Here is a 10,647-nt window from a genome sequence, read left to right as displayed (position 1 = left end):
TCTGGTAGTCTTTACTAAGAAGTATAGGGAAAATCATTTGGCAGATGAGTATCTGCATGTTAACAGGTAACAGGTAACAGGGGATGTGTTAATTTGCTCAAGCAATGAAACCACATCTGGAACAGCAGTGCAATTTGAGTCACCACCTGATTAAATTTATGATAATCTACTGTCATCCTCCAAGATCCATCTAGTTTCTGCATAGGCCAAATAGGTGAGTTAAATGGGGATGTGGTGAGAATTAGGTCCTTGGTGGTGGCACTAAGGTCTTCAATCCCTCTGGAAATGTTGTATTACTTTTGGTTTACCATTTTCCTAGGTAGAGGCAGTTCTAGTGGCTGCCACTTGGCCATTACTAGCATAATAGCCCTTACTTCACAGATCAGGGAACCAATATTATAATTCTGCTGGTGTTTGAGTATATCTATTCCAATGATGCATTCTGAAACTGGGTAAATAATCTCAGGATGTATTTGGAGACCCAGTGGTCTCACCGTGAGATAGACCTGAGCTAAAATGCATTGATCCCTTGACCTTCACAAGCCCCTAATCTGACTGATGGACCACAGTTATGGGTCTACAGGAATTAGTGTCAGTCCAGAACCAGTATTCAGTAATTCCTGAAAAGTCTCATTATTTCCATTTCCCCAATATACAGTATCCCTGGTATTTGATCTGTTCCCGTTGTGGAAGGCTTGGAGAAAGCTTAATGGTGTACATTTTTGGCAGTATAGAAGGGTCTTTTCTCAAGGGAATCTGGCCTCCACTTCATTCAAGGAGTTCTGGATCTGTAAACTGGCTCTAGTCTGGGAATTGATTGAGGAGCTATGACTCTTTGTTTGGTGATTCAGGTTGGAATTCTATTCACTAAACCTAGAACTCTTCCACATATCCAGATAAAGTAAGAATTTAGAAGACTCTGCATCTATTTCTCTTCTAGGGACTCCAGTATCAAGTAGCCAGTGTCATGGTCTCTGTGAGTCAGACTATTGTGATTACTGCTTTGGCTCTGTCATTCAGCTTTGCTCTTAAAGGCTATTCAACTGATTGAATCAGGACTACCTAGATTATCTAGGGTAATCTCCCTTACTTAAAGCCAACTTGTTATGGACTTTTAATCACATCTACAAAATACCTTCACAGCAACACCTAGGTTAGGGTTTGACTGAGTAACTGGACTGTGCCTAGCCTATTGGACATGTCAAAAGACCACCACGATTGGGAAATCACATTTTGACCTTTTGTATTTAATTGTGTGTTTCTGGGATTTCTTGATTTCCTCTTCCTTGGTTTACATCTTTGTTTTGATGGAGTACATTTTCCAGTTTCTCCTGGAGAAGGAATGCATGGGAGATGAAAATTTTGAGAGCTTGAATCATTTGATCTTCACATTTGCTTGGTAGATTTTTTTGGGGAGTGGAGATCTATTCCAAATCTTTCAGAGTTGAAAAGCATTGCTCCATTGTTTTCTAGATTCCACTGTTGCTCTTGAGAAATATGATGCCATTCTGATCCCTGATCTTTTGTATATACCCACTTTTCTTCATTCCTAGTGCATTTTGAAAATGTGTGATGCTGTGTTTTGACGTGTGCCTTTTCCCCCTGTTCATTGTGCAGAGCCTTTAGGGGATCCTTTCGATTTTGATTCTCATGATATTAAAATCAGAGTAATTTTTCTCATGCCTCTCTCTCTTTTTTTTCCCCTCTCACCATGAAAAAAATCTTTTGTTTGGTACTCCTGTTATTGTGCAGTAAATCCTCTTGAACTTTAATTTTCTTTTTATGCCCATATTCTATCTTTTGTTTTTTATTTTTAATTTCATTTTATTTTCTGGGAGTTTTTGTTTTTTGACATCATATTCCAACCATTTTACAGAATATTAATGCACCTCCTCGTATTTTTAATATCTTGTAGCTCATTTTTGTTTTCTGAGTGTCACTCTTTTACATCACCCTGTCTTTGATTCATGAGATCAATATCTTATCCACTTAGGTGTCAAACACATTAAAAAATCTTTTCACTATTTTTCTGAATATTCTTGGTTTCCTTCAATTGCCTATTTTCTGCATAATAGTTTGATTCTTCGTCTTTATATGTGGTGATATTTGGAAGTCCATTCATATTGAGGAATTTAACTCTAAATAGCTAATTATTTGTGCATAGATAGTGATTGTCACCTGAGTCAGTTGGCTTTCTCCAGTAACCCTCAAAAGCAGAATCTCTGGGTCTGTCTTCTAGAGTATTTCATTTTTTCCCATGAAGGGTCATGTACTCTCTTTATGTGTGGACTATTAAACTGACTTCCAGGATTCTCTGAGTACATTGGGGAGAGAATATAGATTGTAGACTCTTATTTTTCTCTCTGTTATAAGGACGTTCCCCCTGCTTTTACCTGTACATGGAGTCCTTGTATCCAGGGTTCCTTTGATTCAACCTCTCCTGAGCATAAACCCCTTTTCTTCTACTCTGGTAAGAGTGTGTGTACCAGAGTTGAAGCCTGATGGAGGGGAATGGAGGAAATGATTTATATGGACTTATTTAAACAATATTTTAGAAATCATCTTTTCCTCAGCTCCACCTTCACATCTCTGATTTAAATATTACCTGGCACCTGATCATCCTGAGTCAATCTGGTTTCTGCTGTTTAAGAGTTACTGTTTAGGATTAGGTCTCTTGAATTTATTAAGGATTGATGTTTTGTGTATCAGCTAAGTTAGTAATAACTAACTAGTAGTAATAAGTTAGTTATTACTAACTTATCTTTTAGTGTGCCTCACTGTGCTTTTTAGCTTTAACAGTTCTGTTTTAAATTTCATCTGCTTATGGTTTCTCTCTTATTTTCTTAGACTTTTAGTCTTGCCTCCTAAAAATATATTTTCTCCCAATGTAATGTGATTTCAAAGTTCATGAAGGAAAATGAAGTTTTTCAAGTTTTCATATTTAGCTTCAATCCCACAATAGTATTCTTTAAATGAAGGGCTTTATAAGACTATTACTCTCAATACTTGGAGGAAAAAAAATCATCTTTTACTGAAACCAAAGCATACTAGACTCATATTGGGACTCATATTTAAACACAGTAGACATGGAACCGGTGACAGCCAGAGGGGTCAAAAATCTTCCACATCATTAATAGTATTATATCAATCACAAATAAGAAATAAACAAAAAAGAAACTTACTGCTGGGGTGTGATGTCTTCTCTGAAATATAAACACAAGTAAATATATAACTATCATTTGCTTAAGGTAAGGATACTCTAGTTTTCTTTAATATTATTTTGGGGTATGCCTTGTAGGACGGAAATATTAGTGAGTAGACAGATCAAAAGCTTCTCAAAAAATTAATAAACTGAAGACCAGCAGAGTTAAGGAACAATTCAGGGACTTGATGAAGGTTCTGAGTCTTTCATAGAATACAAATTTAAATATATGAGCGTGATTTCCTTCAGAGAGGAGCCAAATTGTCACATTTTCATCTAATACACCTTCTTTTTGGGAGGATTCATTTTAAAGCTAGACTGTTTTTGGATCCGAAGTCATCTCTATCTACTGTTCTTGATCTCTATAGTGGAAATGTCATAGGTTTGAGAAATCTGTGCATCCATTTTGTCTTCCCTTTCATCTCTTTTCACTTTAAGGGCTATTGAGATTTCTCTCAATTTGTTGAGAAATAGGAAAAGTAACTTCTATTTTTGCTTAGGAAGTTTTGCCACAAAAGTGCCAAATCTTTTCATTTATTTATGTTTTTAATTAAGAACAAGGCTTCTATTTATATTTTTTAGTGGGGAACATCAGAAAATGAACCTATAGTATTGCAGGTAGAAAAGTCAGCTTCAGTGGAATTAATCAGCTTGTGCACCCCTGGGTATGATTTAAGGGCAGTGCTAATCTGATGGTTTTAAGATTTCCTGAGTTTGATAGACTGAGGGCAATAACATCCATGAATATTTTTCCGTACTTTTGATTGAAACTTTTCATTATAGTTATAAGGCATTAGAACATGCAAATCTTTCTCTATTCACATTTTCATCATATTCTTACCTTTACCCTATTTATTAGGCAGCCCACATCAGAACATCTCAACCATATATGGATGGTAGAAGATAGATTTTGTTAATTAATGTGCTTAAAATGCATTTTACAAGACCGGCATTACCCTGATACCAAAGCCAGAAAAGGATACTACAAGGAAAGGAAACTACAGGCCAATATCTCTGATGAATATAGACTTAAAAATTCTCAGCAAAATACTAGCAAGCCCAGTTCAGCAGCAATTAAAAGGATCATTCACCATGATCAAGTGGGATTTATTCCCTGGGATGCAAGCATGGTTCATCACATGCAAATCAATAAATGTGATACATCATATTAATAGGATAAAAGAAAAAAATCATATGATTATCTCAATAGATGCAGAAAAAAGCATTTGATAAACATCAAATTTATTCATGATAAAAACTCTTAGTAAACTAGAAATAGAAGAGAAATATTTAAGGCCAAAACACCTGTAGAAAATATACTTACGACTGAAATATTGACAGCTTTCCGTCTAAGATTAGTAACAGAAAAATGATGCTTGCCATTTAAACTTTTATTCAACGTTATACTGGAGTCCCTAGGCAATTCAAGTAGACAATAAAAAGAAATAAAATACTAAACATTGCAATTGCAATTGCAAAAGAATACAACTCTCAGTATTTGCAGATGACTTGGTTGTGAATTTGGAATGTCCAAAATAATTTATAGACAAATTACTAGAAAAATAGATGAATTTACCAAAGTTGCTGGATATAAAGTCAACATAAAAATTCAATTTTATTTTATATATTAAAAACAAAAAATTAAATAGAATTTAAAAAAGTTGTCATTTACAATAATGTCAAAATTTATTAAATTTCTAGGATAAAGATAATGAAAGATGTGCAAGACCTCAGCACAGAAAACTATAAAATCTTACTCAGAGAAGTTAAAGAATACTGATATATGGAAAGAAAAATCTTATTAATGGATTGGAAGGCTCACTATTATAAATATGTAAATTATCTGCAAATTAACTGCAGATTCAATGCAATTCCAAACAAAATTCTTGTGGGTTTTTTTTTCTCTTTTCTTTCCTTTGTGTGTGTGTGACTTAAAAAGTTGATTCTCAAATTGATATGGAAATGTAAAAGCCAACAATATCCAAGACAATATTCAAGACACAAAAATTTAAAATAGCCTACTCTATTGGTTATCAAGACATTATATTACAGTAATTAAGATAGTGTGATGTTGTTGGAAAGATAAAAAATTGATCAATGGAACAGAAAAGAAGGCCAGAAATAGTCCCACAATTGATTTATAACTAATGCAGCAATACAGAACTATGGGCTAGAACAGTCTTTTCAAATGATGTTGGGTTAACTGGATATCTGGGAGAAAAAAATCAATTTCAGTTGGATTATAGACCAAAATGTATTGAAGGTAAGACAATAAAGCTTCTAGAAGAGATAGCATAAGAGAACATCTTCATGGACCGAGAGTAGGAAAATATTTCCTAAATAGGACACAAAAAGCATGAATAATAAGAGAAAGGAATGATTGGAATCACCTTATTATAAGAACTTGTACTCATCAAAAGAAATCATTGAGTGAAAAGACAAGCCAGAGAGTTGGAGAAAGTACATACATCACATATAAATAACATAGGATTCCTAATCAGCTATGTTAAGAATACCCACAATCAATAAGAAAAAGGTAGACAGCCCATTAACAATGACCGAGATACTTGAACTGGCACTTTTAAAAAGAGGCAGTCTAAACAAATAACAAACATATGAAAATATAGCAAACACAAAAATGCATGTTAAAATTATAATGAAAGATTTCTGCTTCCAGCCATGATGAAGTAACAGAGATTGGAGTTTCCTTCCCACAGCAAACAGCTAGTAAAACTAGACAAAATAATAAATCAACTGTTTTCAGACATTTGTCAATAGACAACATAGAGCTGTGATTCCTGAGAGTAGTGAAACCTAAGTAAGCCCTAGGATTGCCAAACTTTATTCCTGAAGGCACATTCTGGACTATAAAGCAAGGAAAGGAATGTCAAGCAGAGCATGGAAGTCTTGCGGGGTTGGGGAGTCTGAAATCAGAATTCAGGCAGACTGCCTGAGCTGGAAGTTGCAAGATAGAGTTCCAGAGGGGAGGGAGCTAGGCAGAAATGGAGCTCTAGGAATACGCATAGGAGTTGCCTTGAATCTTAGTTAAATACTAAGACATGCATCTATAGGATGAAACTCCATAAGGCAAAAAATGACTGAGGAGCTGAGAGCTGAATGGTTCCCAGAGCTCACACTGGAATGACAAGCATTTGAATTCCATCAGTCAGAGTGAAGAGTTCTCGATCACTCATGGCATTCTGTAGAGATGCAGAAGGATATCATTAGTAATGGGTTAAACTATCAGGATAAAACTGAACTGTGCCATAATGTTTGCCAAAACAAAGCCATACATTCTTTAAAGCAACAAACAAAATCCAGAGAGTAATGTAAGAAATACATTGTTCAGCATCCAATAAAAATTGACTAGACATACAAGATGCAGGAAAATATGGCACATAACCAGGAGAAAAATCAGTCAGTAGAAACAGACTCAGAAAAGACAGAGATGATTAAATTAGAAATAAATTTTAAAACATATATTATAGTTATGTTCAAATATTTAAAGAAAAATGGGAATTATGTGAGGTGAGAAATTGAAAATATAAAGAAGAACCAATGTAACTTATAGTGATGAAAATATATATGAAATTAGAAAAACTAGATAGGGGCTGGCCTAGTGGTGCAGTGGTTAAGTCCACACGTTCTGCTTCAGCAGCCCAGGATTTGCTGATTCGGATCCCAGGTGCAGACCTAGGCACTGCTTGTCAAGCCATGCTGTGGTAGGCATCCCACATATAAAGTAGAGGAAGATGGGCAGAGATGTTAGCTCAGGGCCAGTCTTCCTCAGCAAAAAGAGGAGGAATAGCAGCAGATGTTAGTTCAGGGCTAATCTTCCTAAAAAAAAAAAACTAGATAAAAAACTAGATAAGATTAACAGCAGTTAGTTACAGCAGAAGAAAAGATCAGTGCATTTGAAGACATTGCAATAAAAACTATGTAAAATAAAGCATAGAGAGAAAAAAAGAATGAAACAAAGATGAACAGAGTTCTTAGTGACCCATGAGACAGTATTGAGCAGTCTAACTTATGTGTAATTCTAGAATTGTAATTCTAGAATTCCAGAAATGGCAGGGAGTGGAAGTGGAGACAGAAAAAATATTTAAAGAAATAATGGCCAAGAGATTTTCAAATTTGAGGAAAACTATAAACCCACAGATCCAAGAAGCTCAATAAATCCCAAGCAGGAGGAACATGAAAAAAGTCACACCAAAGCACATCATAAGCAAATTGTTGAAAGCCAGCAATAATCAGAAAATCTTTAAAACAATCAGAGGAAAAAGTCATATTACATACAGAAGTACAAAGGTAAGTATTGTCATAGACATCTTGTGAAAAACTTTTTAAACCAGAAGACAATGGAATAGCATCTTTAAAGTGCTGAGAAAAAAAACTCAACCTAGATTTTTATACTCAGAAATAATATCTTTCAAAACTGAAGTGAAATAGATTTTTTCCTGACAGATAAAAGCTATGAGAATTTATCTCCAGCAGACTCTCATATAGGAAATATTAAAGGAAGTTCTAAACCCGGAAAAAAATTACACTATGGGTAAATTGGATCCACACAGGAGAAAGAGGAGCTCCAGAAATGGCGAATATCTGGGTATATTTAAAAGTCTCTTGTTTTCTCATTAAAATTTTTTTTAAAAAGACAATTGACTATTTAACATAAAACAGTAATAATGTATTGGAGGGTTTAAAATATATGCAGAAGTAAATATATAATAAAAATATCACAAAGGACAGGAGTAGGAGTTGAAATATATTTTAAGATTCTTACATTATGTAAGAAGTTGTATATTATTATTTAAAAGTAGACCATAGTAAGTTACACACGCGCACACACACATGCACACACATATATATTAAACCATATGGCAAACGCCAAGAAAAAGAAAGATAACTAGTAAGCCAATAGTTGAGACATAGTGGAAACATAAAAAGTACCCAATTAATCTGAAAGGAAGCAGGAAAAGAGGAGAAAAGGCCCAAAGAGCAAATGGGGTAAATAGAAATTAAATAGTAAAATGGTACACATAAACCCAACCATACCAATAATCACATTATATGCAGATGGCATTAACACTCCAGTTGAAAGACAGAGATTGTAAGACTAGGTTAAAAAAGGCAAGACCAACTATATGCTCCCTAGAAAAAAAATCTAGTTTAATTATAAAGATACAGAGATTAAAAGGATGGGAAAAGATACATGATACAGAAACTAATCACAAGAAAGCTGGAATGGCCATATTAATATCAGACAAAGTAGACATCACAACAAGGAATATTACCAGTGAGAAACAGGGACACTTTGTAGTGGTAAAGTGGTAATATATCAAGAAGACATAACAATTCCAAATGTTTAAATATCCAGTAAGAAAATTTCAAAACATATATCACAAACTAACAAAACTGAAAGGAGAAACAAATTAAAATTTTGGGTAGGGGATTTCAACACTACTCTATCACTAATTGATAGAATAAGTAGGTGGAAAATCAGTAAGTACATAGAAGATAAGAACAACATTATCAATCAACTGAGACCTAATTGACCTTTATAGAAAATCCACCCAACAACAGAAGAATACATAATCTTTTCAGGTACATTTGGAATATTCACTAAGATCAGCTATACCCTTGGCCATCAAACAAGTCTCAATAAATTAAAAAAAGATTGAAATTATATGTATGTTATGTAACAACAGAATTAAATTAGAAATTAATAACAGAAATATTTATAGGGAAAACTCCAAAAATATTGGGAACCCATAAAGTAAAGAAGAAATTACAGAAAAATTAAACAATATTTTAAACTAAATGGAAATGAAAACACAACATATCAAAATTTGTGGCATGTGGCTAAAGCAGCATCAAGAGGGACATTTGTAATCTTAAATGCTTATATTAGCAAAGAATAAAGTCAAAACCAATGATTTAAGTTTCTAACTTATAAAACTAGAAAATAAACCCAAAGTTAAGCAGAAGGAAAGACTAACAAAAGAGCAGAAATTAATGAAATAGAAAGCCAATATAATAAAAATCTATTCAAAAATATGAATGAAGGGTGATGCAGACATGTGTTTCAGAGCGAAAGATGATTTCTACCTGGTACCTGTGGATGCTAGATTGGACTCTATGGACAGAATTGTCAATTTATGGATGAAGCATGGCTTGTGTTGAACAAGACAAGCTGAGACAACCATTTGAAGGTGCTTCTGAGGTACTGAGTTAACATCCAACTGGAGATCTTCAGTACTCCCCAGATTACAAAAATTACCTGGCCTTCGTCAACTGCTGTTCTCATGTCAGAGGAAATTCCAACTGCTGTGGTGTGCTGCCTGTAGAGGAACCTATCTATAACAGGAGGACAGTAATAAACAGTGCTTCACACCCCTATTTTGAAGGAAATATTCATCAATCTCTGCAGAACATCCCTGAAAACCAGAGAGTACAACCTGCCGTTCTCCAGCAAAAGGGAGGAAAAGGCACGAAGAAGCTCCGACTGTTTGAATACCTTCATGAGTCCCTGTGTAATCCTGAGATGGCATCTTGTATTTAGTGGGTAGATAAAAACAGAGACATCTTGCAGTTTATATCAAAGAACAAAGAAAAACTTGCCCAACTTTGGGGAAAAAGAAAAGGCAACCAGAAGACCGTGGCTTATCAGAAAATGGCCAGAGCACTGAGGAATTATGGAAAAACTGGGGAAATCACCAAAATCCGGAGAAAGCTAACTTACCAATTCAGTGAGGTCATTCTCCAAAGACACTCTCCATCTTATTTCTTGGGAAAAGAGATTGTCTACTCACAGTATGTTCAACCTGATCAAGGATAGCTCAGTTTAAATAACTGGAATGCAAATTATAATTATACATGTGCAAATTACCCTGAGCTAAGTCACCCTGATTGCTACATTTCATGATTTTCTGGCATTGGCAATCCCTACAAACTTCAGGATTTTTTTTCTTAAAGCAAATACTGAAGAGAAAAAAACCAGTTAACTTCATTGTTGCTATCTTTTATCAAATAGCATAATTTACACTAACTTGGTGAGAAATTCTGCCAGTGAAAAATGATCAAGTTCCATTTGAAAGTATAGACTAAGTGTCTTCGCTCTTACTGTTGTCTATGCAATACTTTCTTCTAGATTAACAATGCCAGTAGAGATAATTTGGTTTATATATTCATTTAAGTATTATTTTCCTGGCATAACGCTCAGAGAAAAAAATCCCTCTAACATATATCTGATGGCATTAGCAACATAACAAAAAATGATGGCATATGATAGTGTTCATGCTAAAATACATTCACAACTGTAAGAACTTCAGTGACTTGAACCTATATTTTCTCTGCACTTTAGATCTCATGGTCTGTAAGCCTGTGGTGCTAAAGAGACGATGGTCTAAGGAAAATGCCACCTACCTTAATGACAATAAAAGTCC

General features: G+C 34.5%; 1 pseudogene; it reads left to right on the top strand.

Moving 5' to 3' along the window:
- Positions 1–9,371: 9,371 nt before the first annotated feature.
- Positions 9,372–10,127, top strand: LOC106830970 (transcription factor Spi-C pseudogene; annotated as a pseudogene).
- The last annotated feature ends 520 nt before the right edge of the window (positions 10,128–10,647 follow it).

The sequence above is a fragment of the Equus asinus genome, chromosome 8 (assembly GCF_041296235.1).
Source record: "Equus asinus isolate D_3611 breed Donkey chromosome 8, EquAss-T2T_v2, whole genome shotgun sequence".
NCBI lineage: Eukaryota > Metazoa > Chordata > Mammalia > Perissodactyla > Equidae > Equus > Equus asinus.
Note: the sequence above shows the minus strand (reverse complement) of the source record. Positions and strands in the feature narration are given on the sequence as shown.